The sequence below is a fragment of the Gorilla gorilla genome, chromosome 9 (assembly GCF_029281585.2).
Source record: "Gorilla gorilla gorilla isolate KB3781 chromosome 9, NHGRI_mGorGor1-v2.1_pri, whole genome shotgun sequence".
NCBI lineage: Eukaryota > Metazoa > Chordata > Mammalia > Primates > Hominidae > Gorilla > Gorilla gorilla.
In genome coordinates, this window is record NC_073233.2 from 67306356 (window position 1) to 67319825 (window position 13470).

Genomic DNA, 13470 nt, shown 5'->3' on the forward strand with positions numbered 1-13470 from the left:
CAAGGTAATGAGAATTGATAAAATTGCGATTGTTATTAAGCAATTGTTGCTTGATAAAAATTTTTTAATTTGCATATTCTAATACGGGGTCATTTAAGTTTTTGCTAAATTGTTCGACATTTCCCACACTGAAAGGAAAATGAACTTCTAGACAATCTTCTCTGGATTTAAACAGAAGCAGCGTCTACCAAGTAAAATGTTTTTGTAATGTTTCCTCACCACGAGAGGGAGCTATTTCTTTTCCGTGTTTTTCCCTTTGGCGGAAGTTCAGGAACCGGCGAAACCCCGTCTCTACTAAGAATACAAAAAAAAAAATTAGCCGGAGGTGGTTGCGGGCTCCTGTAGTCCCAGCTACTCGAAAGGCTGAGGCAGAAGAATCGCTTGAACCCGGGAGGCGGAGGTTACAGTGAGCCGAGATTGCGTCACTGCACTCCAGCCTGGGCGAAAGAGGGAGATTACGTCTCAAAAAAAAAAAAAAAAAGGAGGAGGGAAGGGGGAAGGGGGAAGGGGGAAGGGGGAAGGAGGAGAAATTTTTATTTCCGGAGACAAAATGTCAGAACCCATATATCACATTTGTTTTCTCCCTCTAAACCCTCAGATCTGTTTCTTAGAAGTGGACACGTGAACTCTTACACAGATCAAGAGGAGCAGCTCTGTAAATATTTCCCTGAGGTACGTCTGGTACAGTCCTCTAGGGCCCCACAGATCAGAGTTGGAAACTTCTGCTATGGCATTGAATCCGCTACATCACCTAGCGGTGTAATGACAATGCAAAATCCTAGGCACCATCTGCAAAAGATTAAATAGTTCTGTCCTAGATACTAGGAATCTACATTTTTAGCCAGCTCACCCTTCCCTTCCCTGTCTCATCCATGATTCTGAGGCTGGCGACCTGTGTTATCACACTTTGAGAAACCGTTCCAAAGTCAATGTTTTTCAAACTGCAGATCCTGACATTCCAAGGAATGTGATTTCATTTTAGTAGGTCTGGACATGCTTTGTTTTAATGAAATAGGATAGTCTAGGGTAGCATAAAAAATTATACAATTTGCCCGGTGCGGTGGCTCACGCCTGTAATCCCAGCACTTTGGGAGGCCAAGGCGGGCAGATCACTTGAGGTCAGGAGTTCGAGACCAGCCTGGCAACATGACGAAACTCCACCTCTACTAAACATGCAAAAAATTAGCTGGACATGGTGGCGCATGCCTGTAATCCCAGCTACTCAGGAGGCTGAGGCAGGAGAATCGGTTGAACCCAGGAGATGGAGGTTGCGGTGAGCTCAGATAGCACCACTGCACTCCAGCCTGGGCAACACAGCGAGACTCAGTCTCAAAAAAAAAAAAAAGAAAAAGTATACAATTCATTGAATATATATATATGGTATCAAGAGACAACCTATGGAATGGGAGAAAATATTTGTGAACCATGTATGGTTCAGATGTGTCTGAAAAGAGGTTACTATCCAAAATATATAAGGGACTCAAACAATTCAATAGCAAAAACAAACCAAAAATAACCCCGTTGAAAATGGTCAAAGGATCTGAACAGACATTTCTCAAAAGAAGACATACAAATGGCCAATAGATATATTAAAAAATGCTCTACATCACTAATCATCAGAGAAATATAAATTAGAACCACAATGTTGTGCCACCTTATGCATGTTAGTATGCCTAGTATCAAAATGATGAAAGACAACAAGCGTTGGCAAGGATGTGGAGAAAAGGGAACCCTTGAATACTGTTGGTGAGAATGTAAATTAGTATAGCTATTACGGAAAACAGTATGGAGACTCCTCAAAAATTAAAAACAGAACTACCATACAATCCAGTATTCCCACCACTGGGTATATATCCAAAGGAAATAAGACCAGTATGTCAAAGAGGTATCTGCACTTCCATGTTCACTGCAGCACTATTCATAGTAGCCAAGATATGTAATCAACCATCAACCTAAATGTCCATCAATGAATGAATGGATATATATATATATATATATATATATATATATCCATATAGAGAGAGAGAGAATGATTGAATGGATCATATATATGATCCATTCATCCATAAAATGAAGGAAATCTGGTCATTTGCAACAGCAGAATGAAATTGGAAGACATTTTATTAAGTAAAATAAGCCAGGCTCAGAAAGACAAATACTGTGTGCTCTCATATATATGTAGAATCTGAAAAAAAATGTTGAACTTATAGAAGCAGAGAGTAGAATGGTGGCTACCAGAGGCTGGGAAGTGGGGGGACTGAGGAGATATTGGTCAAAGGATATAAACCTTTAGCCAGACAGGAGGAATAACTTCAAGAGATCTATCATATATCACCGTGACTATAATTAGTAACAATATATTGTACACTTGAAAATTCTGGCCGGGTGCAGTGGCTCATGCCTGTAATCCCAGCACTTTGGGAGGCTGAGGCGGGTGGATCGCTTGAGGTCAGGAGTTCCAGACCAGCCTGGCTAACATGGTGAAACCCCATCTCTACTGAAAATACAAAAATTAGCTGGGCGTGGTGGCATGAGCCTGTAATCCCAGCTACTCAGGAGGCTGAGGCAGGAGAATTGCTTGAATCCAGGAGGTGGAGGTTGCAGTGAGCCGAGATCATGCCACTACACTCCAGCCTGGATGGCAGAGTGAGACTCCATCTCAAAAAAATAAAAAATAAATAAATAAATATATATATACATATATATATGAGAGTAGATTTTAAGCGTTCTCACTACAAAGTAATTCATATGTTAATTAGCTTTTATCTGGATATTGCACAATAAATACATATATCAAAGCATCGTGTTATATAACATACACCTATATGTATTAGTCTGTTCTCATATTGCTATAAAGAACTACCTGAGGGTGGGTAATTTATGAAGAAAAAAATTTAATTGATTCACAGGCTGTACAGGAAGCATAGCTGGGGAGGCCTCAGGAAACTTACAATCATGGCAGAAGGCAAAGAGAAAGCTGGCACATTTTATATGGCTGGAGCAGGAGGAAGAGAGAAGTGCTACACACTTTTAAACAACCAGATTGCATGAGAACTCACTATCAAGAGAACAGCAAGGGGGAAATCCGCTCCCATGAGCCAGTCACCTCACACCAGGTCCCTCCTCCAACCCTGGGGATTACAATTCAACATGAGATTTGGGTGGGGACACAGAGCCAAACCAGGCAATATACAGCTTTTGACGATTAAGAATTAATTACTTTTCTAAAGAATCATTTCTTGAAACCTTTATTGCAGATATATATGTAAATATAATCACCTTAATGTACATAAAATATATTTCTTTTTTGTTGCCCAGGCTGGAGTGCAGTGGCACGATCTCGGCTGACTGCAACCTCCTTCTCCTGGGTTCAAGCAATTCTCTTACCTTAACCTCTCAAGTAGCTAGGATTACAGTCATGTGCCACCACACCCAGCTAATTTTGTACTTTTAGTAGAGATGGGGTTTTACTGTGTTAGCCAGGCTGGTCTCAAACTCCTGACTTCACGTGATCCGCCCACCTCAGCCTCCCAAAATGCTGGGACTACAGGCATGAGCCACCATGCCCAGTATAAAATATATTTCTTAGTATGTGTTTGATATGGTTTAGGTGTCCCCCACCCTAAATCTCATGTTGAAATGTAATCCCCAATGCTAGAGGTGGGGCCTGGAGGGAGGTGATTGGATCATTAGTTCTGATTGTTTAGCACCATCTCCCTAGTGCTGTTCTCATGATAGGGTTCTCCCAAGATCTGGTTGTTTAAAAGTGTATAGCATCAAGCCAGGCGCGGTGGCTTTATGATGTGATTCCTCAGGCCTATGGGGTTGCTTCAACATAAGATGCTGATGACAGCGAATGCCTGAAACCACTTGGTCCTTGGGAGCTTCACCTTCTATATTCTTAGACTTGCATACTTGCTGGAATATCCTGGTTTATCCAGAGAGGCCCACTGATCTTCAGGATCCAGGATATGGCTGGATCATCACTACTGGTGGGCTCCTGTAGTCCCAGCTACTCGGGAGGCTGAGGCAGAAGAATTGCTTGAACGCTGGAGGCAGTTTTCTGTTTCTGTTTTTGTGTTTTAAGTATTCTAACAAATGTGTAGTGGTATTTTATTATGATTTTCATGTGCATTTTCCTAATAACTAATAGTGCTAATTATCTTTTTATGTTCTTATTTCCTATCTGTATATTTTCTTTGGTGAAATGTCCATATTTATGCCCATTTTTTATTAGGTTGTTTTTCTTCCCTAATTGTAAGAGGGTTTGTTTTTTTTTTAAGTCTGAATAATAGACTTTTACCAGACAAGTCTTTTGCAATTTTTTTTCTTCCAATCTGTGACTTGTCTTTTCCTTTAGTGATGCCTTTAGAGGAGCAAAAGTTGTCATTTTGATGAGGTCAAGTTTATCAATTGTTTTTTAGTTTCTGGATCATACTTACTGTGTCTCGCTTAAGAAATTTTGCCCAACCATTGATTACAAAGCTTTTCTCCTATATGTTCCTCTGGAAGAAATACCTAATAGTTGCAAGTTTTACATTTCGCTGTATGATAAACCCTGCCTTTTTGAAGCTTAAAAGATAGCGATCTCTAACAAGACATTCCCCTGCAAACTGTGTGCTGTGTTTGAAAATCTTCAAAGACAAACTTCAAGAGAGGCTGATCAGTTTTTCTTTGACGGATAAAAATCAATTACAGGCCGGGCACAGTGGCTTACGTCTGTAATCGCAGCACTTTGGGAGGCCAAGGCAGGCGGATCACCTGAGGTCAGGAGTTCGAGATCAGCCTGACCAACATGGTGAAATCCTGTCTCTACTAAAAATACAAAAAAATTAGCCAGGCGTGGTGGCGGGTGTCTGTAATCCCAGCTACTCGGGAGGCTGAGGCAGAGAATTGCTTGAACCCGGGAGGCAGAGGTTACAGTGAGCCAAGATTGCGCCACTGCACTCCAGCCTGAGTGACAGAGCAAGAACTCCGTCAAAAAAAAACAAAAAAATCAATTACAAAAGAAGTTGAATTAAATTTACTTCATGAGAAGACCAAATTTTTAAATATTAAAAAGGTCTTTTTCTCAAAAACACATTTAATTGGATATGCATGAACCACATGCCAATTACAGATTGGGAACCAGCTGGGGTACTGACAAATGCTGTCCTTGACCAGACTTCAGTCAGACTTCTCTGAGCCCTCTTCTCGACTAGGCCTAGACCTTGGCCTCAGTCCCATCCTCAGCTTGCAGATAGTCCAGTTTTTTTAAGTATCCTTCTAACTCAATGTATCAAAAATCCCTCTGACCCTTGATATCTGATCACCCTTGTCCACCCTCAGCAAGAATCCTGTTAATTCAGCAAGAATCCTGTTAATACGCAGAATCCCCTTACCCTTGATGTCTCCTGTTACTAATTTTCCATCCACCGACCCCACCCCACCCCAATTCTGCTCCTTTGCTGTAAATTCCCAGCTGTCTCTACCACATTTGGAGTTAAGCCCAATCTGTCTCTTCTCTTGCAATAATCTTTTCTTTAAGAATACCTGGGAGTAGGAGAGAGAAATATATGAAAATAAATAACAAACCAAGTGTGGTGGCTTATGGCTTTAATCCCAGTACTCTGAGAAGCTGAGGCAGGAGGATTGGCTGAGCCCAGAAGTTGAGACCACGGTGGGCAACAGAGCAAGACCCTGTCTGTCTAAAAATTTTTAAAAATTAGCCAGGCATTGGCCGGGCATGGTGGCTCACACTGTAATCCCAGCACTTTGGGAGGCCGAGGCGGGTAGATCACGAGGTCAGGAGTTCGAGACCAGCCTGACCAACATGGTGAAACCCAGTCTCTACTAAAAATACAAAAAATTAGCCGGGCGTAGTGGCACGTGCCTGTAATCCCAGCTACTGGGGAGGCTGAGGCAGGAAAATCGCTTGAACTCAGGAGGCGGAGATTGCAGTGAGCCAAAATCTTGCCATTGCACTCCAGTCTGTGCCACAAAGCAAGAGTCGGTCTCCAGGAAAAAAAAAAAAAAAAAATAGCCGGGTGTGGAGAATGTGCCCCTGTAGTCCCAGCTGCTTGGGAGACTAAGGCAGGAGGATGGCTTGAGCCCAGGAGTTGGAGGCTGCAGTGGGCTATGATTGCATCACTGTACTCCAGCCTGGGTGACAGAGCAAGACCCTGTCTCTAAAATAATATAAATAATAAGTAGCAAGATGCCCTGACCTCCTTCACCTTCACACCACAAAACTGAATGGGCCTGGAAGGGTTGACCAGTGCCACTGAGGCTGCAGCTGAAGTCAACAAAGCATTGCAGAAAAAAATTGTATCCAAACTGTCGAGAACAGGGAGTAGTTGGTTTTATTTTATTTTATTTTATTATTTTATTTTATTTTATTATACTGTAAGTTCTAGGGTACATGTGCACAAAGTGCAGGTTTGTTACGTATGTATGCATGTGCCATGTTGGTGGGCTGCACCCACTAACTCATCATTTACATTAGGTATATCTCCTAATGCTATCCTTCCCCCCTCCCCCCACCCCATGACAGGCCCTGGTGTGTGATGTTCCCCTTCCTGTGTCCAAGTGTTCTCATTGTTCGATTCCCACCTATGAGTGAGAACATGCAGTGTTTGGTTTTTTCGTCCTTGCCATAGTTTGCTGAGAATGATGGTTTCCAGCCTCATCCGTGTCTCTACAAAGGACATGAACTCATCGTTTTTTATGGCTGCATAGTATTCCATGGTGTATATATGCCACATTTTCTTAATCCAGTCTATCATTGATGGGCATTTGGATTGGTTCCAAGTCTTTGCTATTGTGAATAGTGCCACAATAAACATACATGTGTATGTGTCTTTATAGCAGCATGATTTATAGTCCTTTGGGTATATACCCAGTAATGGGATGGCTGGGTCAAATGGTATTTCTAGTTCTAGATCCTTGAGGAATCGCCACACTGTCTTCCACAATGGTTGAACTAGTTTACAGTCCCACCAACAGTGTAAAAGTGTTCCTATTTCTCCACATCCTCTCCAGCACCTGTTGTTTCCTGACTTTTTAATGATCACCATTCTAACTCGTGTGAGATGGTATCTCATTGTGGTTTTGATTTGCGTTTCTCTGATGGCCAGTGATGATGAGCACTTTTTCATGTGTCTGTTGGCTGCATAAATGTCTTCTTTTGAGAAGTGTCCGTTTATATCCTTCGCCCACTTTTTGATGGGGTTGTTTGATTTTTTCTTATAAATTTGTTTCAGTTCTTTATAGATTCTGGATACCCTTTGTCAGATGGGTAAATTGTACAAATTTTCTCCCATTCTGTAGGTTGCCTGTTCACTTGATGGTGATTTCTTTTGCTGTGCAGAAGCTCTTTGGCTTAATGAGATCCCATTTGTCAATTTTGGCTTTTGTTGCCATTGCTTTTGGGGTTTTAGTCATGAAGTCCTTGCCCATGCCTATGTCCTGAATGGTATTGCCTAGGTTTTCTTCTAGGGTTTTTATGGCTTTAGGTCTAACATTTAAGTCTTTAATCCATCTTGAATTAATTTTTGTATAAGATGTAAGGAAGGGATCCAGTTTCAGCTTTCTACATATGGCTAGCCAGTTTTCCCAGCACCATTTATTAAAGAGGGAATCCTTTCCCCACTTCTTGTTTTTGTCAGGTTTGTCAAAGATCAGATGGTTGTAGATGTGTGGTATTATTTCTGAGGGCTCTGTTCTGCTTCATGGGTCTATATCTGTTTTGGTACCAGTACCATGCTGTTTTGGTTACTGTAGCCAAGTTCGTTTTAAAGATAATAATGAGGGTAGGGGAGAAGATATCAGAAAGACGACAAGGGCTGGGGCACGAGGGAAGGGAGGAAATGAAGGAAAAGATAGGCTGGAGAGGGAGATGAAATCTCAGAGGGCTCTCGTGGGTGAGGAGATGGGACGTGACATTTACACTTTAGAGAAGTCACTCTGGTTGCTGTGTGAAGCATTGATTGGAGTGTGCAAGACTGGAGACAGGGACACACTTGGTATTCCAGGACAGAGACGACAGAAACCTGAACTAAGTAGCAAAATGGAGGAGAAGTCGTTGTGAAACCGCCCAATGGGCTCACCTTACCCACTGCCTAAACAGAGCCGATTCCTCAAGACAGGGGAATCGCAATAGAGAAATAGCCATTCACGCAAAGCCGGCTGAGCGGGAGACCGGAGTTTTATTTTTACTCAAATCAGTCTCCCCGAACATTTGGGGATCAAAGTTTTTAAAGAGAATGTGGTGAGAGTGCAGGAGCAGTGAGTTGGAGAGTGCTGATTGGTTGGGTCGTAGGTGAAATTACGGCGCATCCCTGTCTTCCTGCGCTGAGTCAGTTCCTGGGTGTGAGTCACAAGATCAGATGGGCCGGTTTCTCGATATGGGTGGTGCCAGTTGATCCATCAAGAGTAGAGTCTGCAAAACATCTCAGGCACTGATCTTGGGAGCAGTTTAGGGAAGGTCAGAATCTTGTGGCCTCCAGCTACTTGACTCCTAAACCGTAATTTCTAATACTGTGGCTAACTTTAGAAGTCTAGTCTCCAGGCAAGAAGGGAGTTTGTTCTGGGAAAGGGCTGTTATTGTCATTTTTTAAAACTATAAACTAGGTTCCTCCCAAAGTTTTTTCAGCCTGCGCCCAGAAATGAACAAGGACAGCTTGGAGGTTAGAGGCAAGATGGAGTCGTTTAAGTTGGACCTCTTTCACTGTCTCAGTCATAATTTTGCAAAGGCGGTTTCAGTTGCAGACAAAAGGATCCGCAGGCTCCAGTGACTGTCTGCATGGCGGGAGAAAACACAAGGTAATCGTTCAGTGTCTGGCTGGAGTCCTGGGTAGATGGTGATATCATTCACCAAGAAGGGAAATACAGAAGGAGCCCATGTTTGGGGGAAAAATTATATGTTCTGTTTTAACAACTTAGGCTATGGGTTGAATTCTGTCCCCTTGAAATTCATATGTTTAAGTCCCAACCCCCAGTACCTTAGAACATAACTTTATTTGGAGACAGGATCTTTACAGAGGTAAAGTTAAAGTAAAGTTAAGATAAAGGTAACGTTAAAATGTGGTCATTAGGGTAGGCCCTGATACTATATAATTGGTGTCCCTTACAAAAAGGGGAAATTTGGAGACCAAGATGCCCATAAAGGGAAGACGATGTGAAGCGATAGAGACAGAGGACAATGATTTACAAGCCAAGGAGCAAACAGATTTGATATGCTTAGCAATTAGCATTTTCTAGAAATGTCCCCAAGGAAAAGCCTTATTGTTCTATGCAAATTGAACCAGACTTACCTGGCAATACAATAACAGTAGATGACATTTACTCTGTGCTTACTATACACAGATCATGAAAGGAGCCGGGCACATTCCTCAGCCCCGGGCTCAAAACAAACAAGCCCAGTACAAACACATCCCATCCTCCCATCACACCACATATCGCCATATATCTCTCAAACTTCCTGAGCCCAGTACAAACACCACCAGGAAAGTCTCCGATAAGGAGACAGCCATTCAAAGTTTTACTGAAAAAGCGGGAACCAAAAGAATTCCTTTGTTCCCCTGTAACTCTCAGGCTATAAAAAGCAAACACTCGCATTGTTCAGGGCCCTCTTGTATGCTGTGGAATGGAGGGACCAGTTTCGAACTTGTAGTAAAGATCCTTGCCGCTTGGCTTTGACTCTGGACTCTGGTGGTCTTCTTTGGGGAACTAATGGTCTGGGCATAACAATCATTTAATCCTAGCACTTTGGAAGGCCAAGGTAGGCGGATTACCTGAGGCCGGGAGTTCAAGACCAGCCTGGCCAACATGGTGAAACCCCGTCTCTACTAAAAATACAAAAATTAGCTGGGCGTGGTGGCAGGTGCCTGTAATCCCAGCTACTCGGGAGGCTGAGGCAGGGTAATAGCTTGAGCCCAGGAGGTGGAGGTTGCAGTGAGCTGAGATTGTGCCAATGCACTTCAGCCTGGCCTAGCCAACAGAGCGAGACTGTCTCAAAAAATAATAATAATAATAAATTAATTAATAATAAATAAATCTTCTCCAGAATCATGTGAGCTATTGTCCCCATTTTAGAGGAGGAAGCTAGCCCATAGCAGTTAAGCAACTAGCCCAAGGTCACACAGCATGGACTGGTATATACTGTGGTAAGTTCACACAACCAAGAGGAGATAACACTGAACCTCGATTTGGCTCTGGGGTTGCCTGTGTTGAATCTCTGGAGTCTACACCACACTGCCCAAAACTATGCTCTTTATGAGAAGGGAACTAACCCAACCTAAGGAATGCAGGAAAGCAGAAGGGAGTTTGATGAACTCAAGGAGGATGTGCAGGAAAGTCTAGGTCAGCAGAACTTCTGGAAAGTTCTAAGGAAAGGACATTAAGCAACATGTTACAGGCAGGACCAGCTTCATTTCTGGAATTGTTGGGATTTTACCAGGGTGACACACCTAGATTATCCAGAGTGCTATATAAATTCCCTTTAAAGAAGTCCATCTTTCCTATCTCATGCCAGTTATAGAAATTTCATATGGATCAAAGTGGTACCGGAAAGGGGTCCCAATCCAGACCCCAAGAGAGGGTTCATGGATCTTGCACAAGAAAGAATTCAGGGCAAGTCCATAAAGTAAAGTGAAAGCAAGTGTATTAAGAAAGTAAAGGAATAGGACAGGCACGGTGGCTCATGCCTGTAATCCCAGCACTTTGGGAGGCCAAGGAGAGTAGATCACCTGAGGTCAAGGAGTTCAAGACCAGCCTGGCCAACATGGTGAAACCCCATCTCTACTAAAAATACAAAAATTAGCCCGGCGTGGTGGCTCATGCCTGTAGTCTCAGCTACTGAGGAGGCTGAGGCAGGAGAATCACTTGAACTCAGGAGGTGGAGGTTACAGTGAGTCGAGATTGCACCACTGCACTCCAGCCTGGGCGACAAAGCAAGACTCCATCACCAAAAAAAAAAAAAAGAAAAAGAAAAAGAAAAAAAAGCAAAGGAATAAAGAATCACTACTCCTTAGGCAGAGCAGCCCACTAAGGCTGCTGGCTGTCCACCTATATGGTCATTTCCTGATTATATGCTAAACAAGGGGTGGATTATTCATGAGTTTTCTGGGAAAATGGGGGATAATTCCCAGAACTGAGAGTTCCTCATCTTTTTAGACCATATAGGGTAACTTCCTGACATTGTCATGGCATCTGTAAACTGTCATGGTGCTGGTGGGAGTGTCTTTTAACATGTTAATGCAGTATAATTAGCATATAATGAGCAGTGAGGGCACCAGAGGTCACTCTCTTTGCCATCCTGGTTTTGTGGGTTTTGGCCAGCTTCTTTTTATTTATTTATTTATTTATTTATTTATTTTATTTTATTTTTTTTATTGATCATTCTTGGGTGTTTCTCGCAGAGGGGGATTTGGCAGGGTCATAGGACAATAGTGGAGGGAAGGTCAGCAGATAAAACAAGTGAACAAAGGTCTCTGGTTTTCCTAGGCAGAGGACCCTGCAGTCTTCCGCAGTGTTTGTGTCCCTGGGTACTTGAGATTAGGGAGTGGTGATGACTCTTAACGAGCATGCTGCCTTCAAGCATCTGTTTAACAAAGCACATCTTGCACCTCCCTTAATCCATTTAACCCTGAGTGGACACAGCACATGTTTCAGAGAGCACAGGGTTGGGGGTAAGGTCACAGATCAACAGGATCCCAAGGCAGAAGAATTTTTCTTAGTACAGAACAAGATGAAAAGTCTCCCATGTCTACTTCCTTCTACACAGACATGGCAGCCATCCGATTTCTCAATCTTCTCCCCACCTTTCCCCCCTTTCCATTCCACAAAACCGCCATTGTCATCATGGCCCGTTCTCAATGAGCTGTTGGGTACACCTCCCAGATGGGGTGGTGGCCGGGCAGAGGGGCTCCTCACTTCCCAGTAGGGGCGGCCGGGCAGAGGCGCCCCTCACCTCCCGGACGGGGCGGCTGGCCGGGTGGGGGGCTGACCCCCCCACCTCCCTCCCGGACGGGGCGGCTGTTGGCCAGCTTCTTTACCACAGCCTGTTTTATCAGAAAGGTCTTTATGACCTGTATCTTGTGCCAACCTCCTATCTCATCCTATGACTTAGAATGCCTTAATCTCCTGGGAATGCAGCCCAGTAGGTCTCAGCCCTATTTTACCCAGCCCCTATTCAAGATGGAGTTGCTCTGGTTCCAAGGCCTCTGACAGAAGGTTGAAACATTAGAAAATGTTTAACTATACAACAATCAGGAGAAAATATAGAATAATTTTTGAAATATAATCTCAAAGTGAGGAAGTATTTTCTAGGCAGGAAATGTTAAAAGCCCCTCTCCCGCACCCCCCCCCCAAAAGATGATGAAATTGACTTCAAAAAAATGTTTAATTTCTGCATCGCACGGAATATCAAAAATATAATCAAAAGACAAATGGCAAGTCTGGATACATTTGCAAAATATATCCTAAATCTCAATTTACAAAGAGCACCTAAAAACCTATTTATTTATTTATTTAGAGACGGAGTCTCGCTCTGTCACCAGGCTAGAGTACAGTGGCACGATCTCGGCTCACCGCAACCTCCGCCTCCCAGGTTCAAGCGATTCTCCTGCCTCAGCTTCCTGAGTAGCTGGGATTACAGGTGCGTGCCACCACACCCAGCTAATTTTTGTATTTTTAGTAAAGACAGGGTTTCACCATGTTGGCCAGGATGGTCTCGATTTCTTGACCTCATGATCCGCCCTCCTCGGCCTCCCAAAGTGCTCAGATTACAGGCGTGAGCCACCGCGCCCGGCCTAAAAACCAATTTAAACATAAATTAACAGAATATATATATTAGATAATTGAACAAAAGAGGTGAACAGATAGTAGGAAGAAAGGAAGCTTTTAAGTACATGAAAAACGTTCAACCTAACTCACAATAAAAAAACACAAAATAAACCATTTCCAGCTGACTCAAAATTCAGTTATTTTCATTTGAGAGAGACAGGAAGAACAAGGGCTTTCATATTGGTGTGAGTGTAATTTGATACAAGCTGTTTTGAAAGGAGCTGTGGCAGGGTTGGTAGGGACGAGCAGGGAGGTTGGTGGGACGGGTTTGCAGAGGGCGTCCCACTTTTTTGCCCAAGCTGGTTTCGAACTCCTGGGTTCAAGCCATACTTCCACCTCGGCCTCCCAAAGTGCTGGGATTACAGGTGTGAGCCAGTGCGCCCAGCCATCAATTAAATTTCTTCTGAGACATAAAGGCAACACTCTTCTTGCTTGGGTTGGTACTGTGTTCTGTCCCTGACCAGGGGTGTAACCCTGGGCCATTTCTTAATCTCACTATGCTTCCTCTCCCTCGTCTGTAAAACGGGATAAATAATAATAGAGACATTGTGAACATTAAGTTAGCTACCCATGTAAGTGCCTGTTCAAGGTTTTGCTAGGATTATTTTACATATTGCCCTGCCTGAAAACCAAGGAACAAGGAAA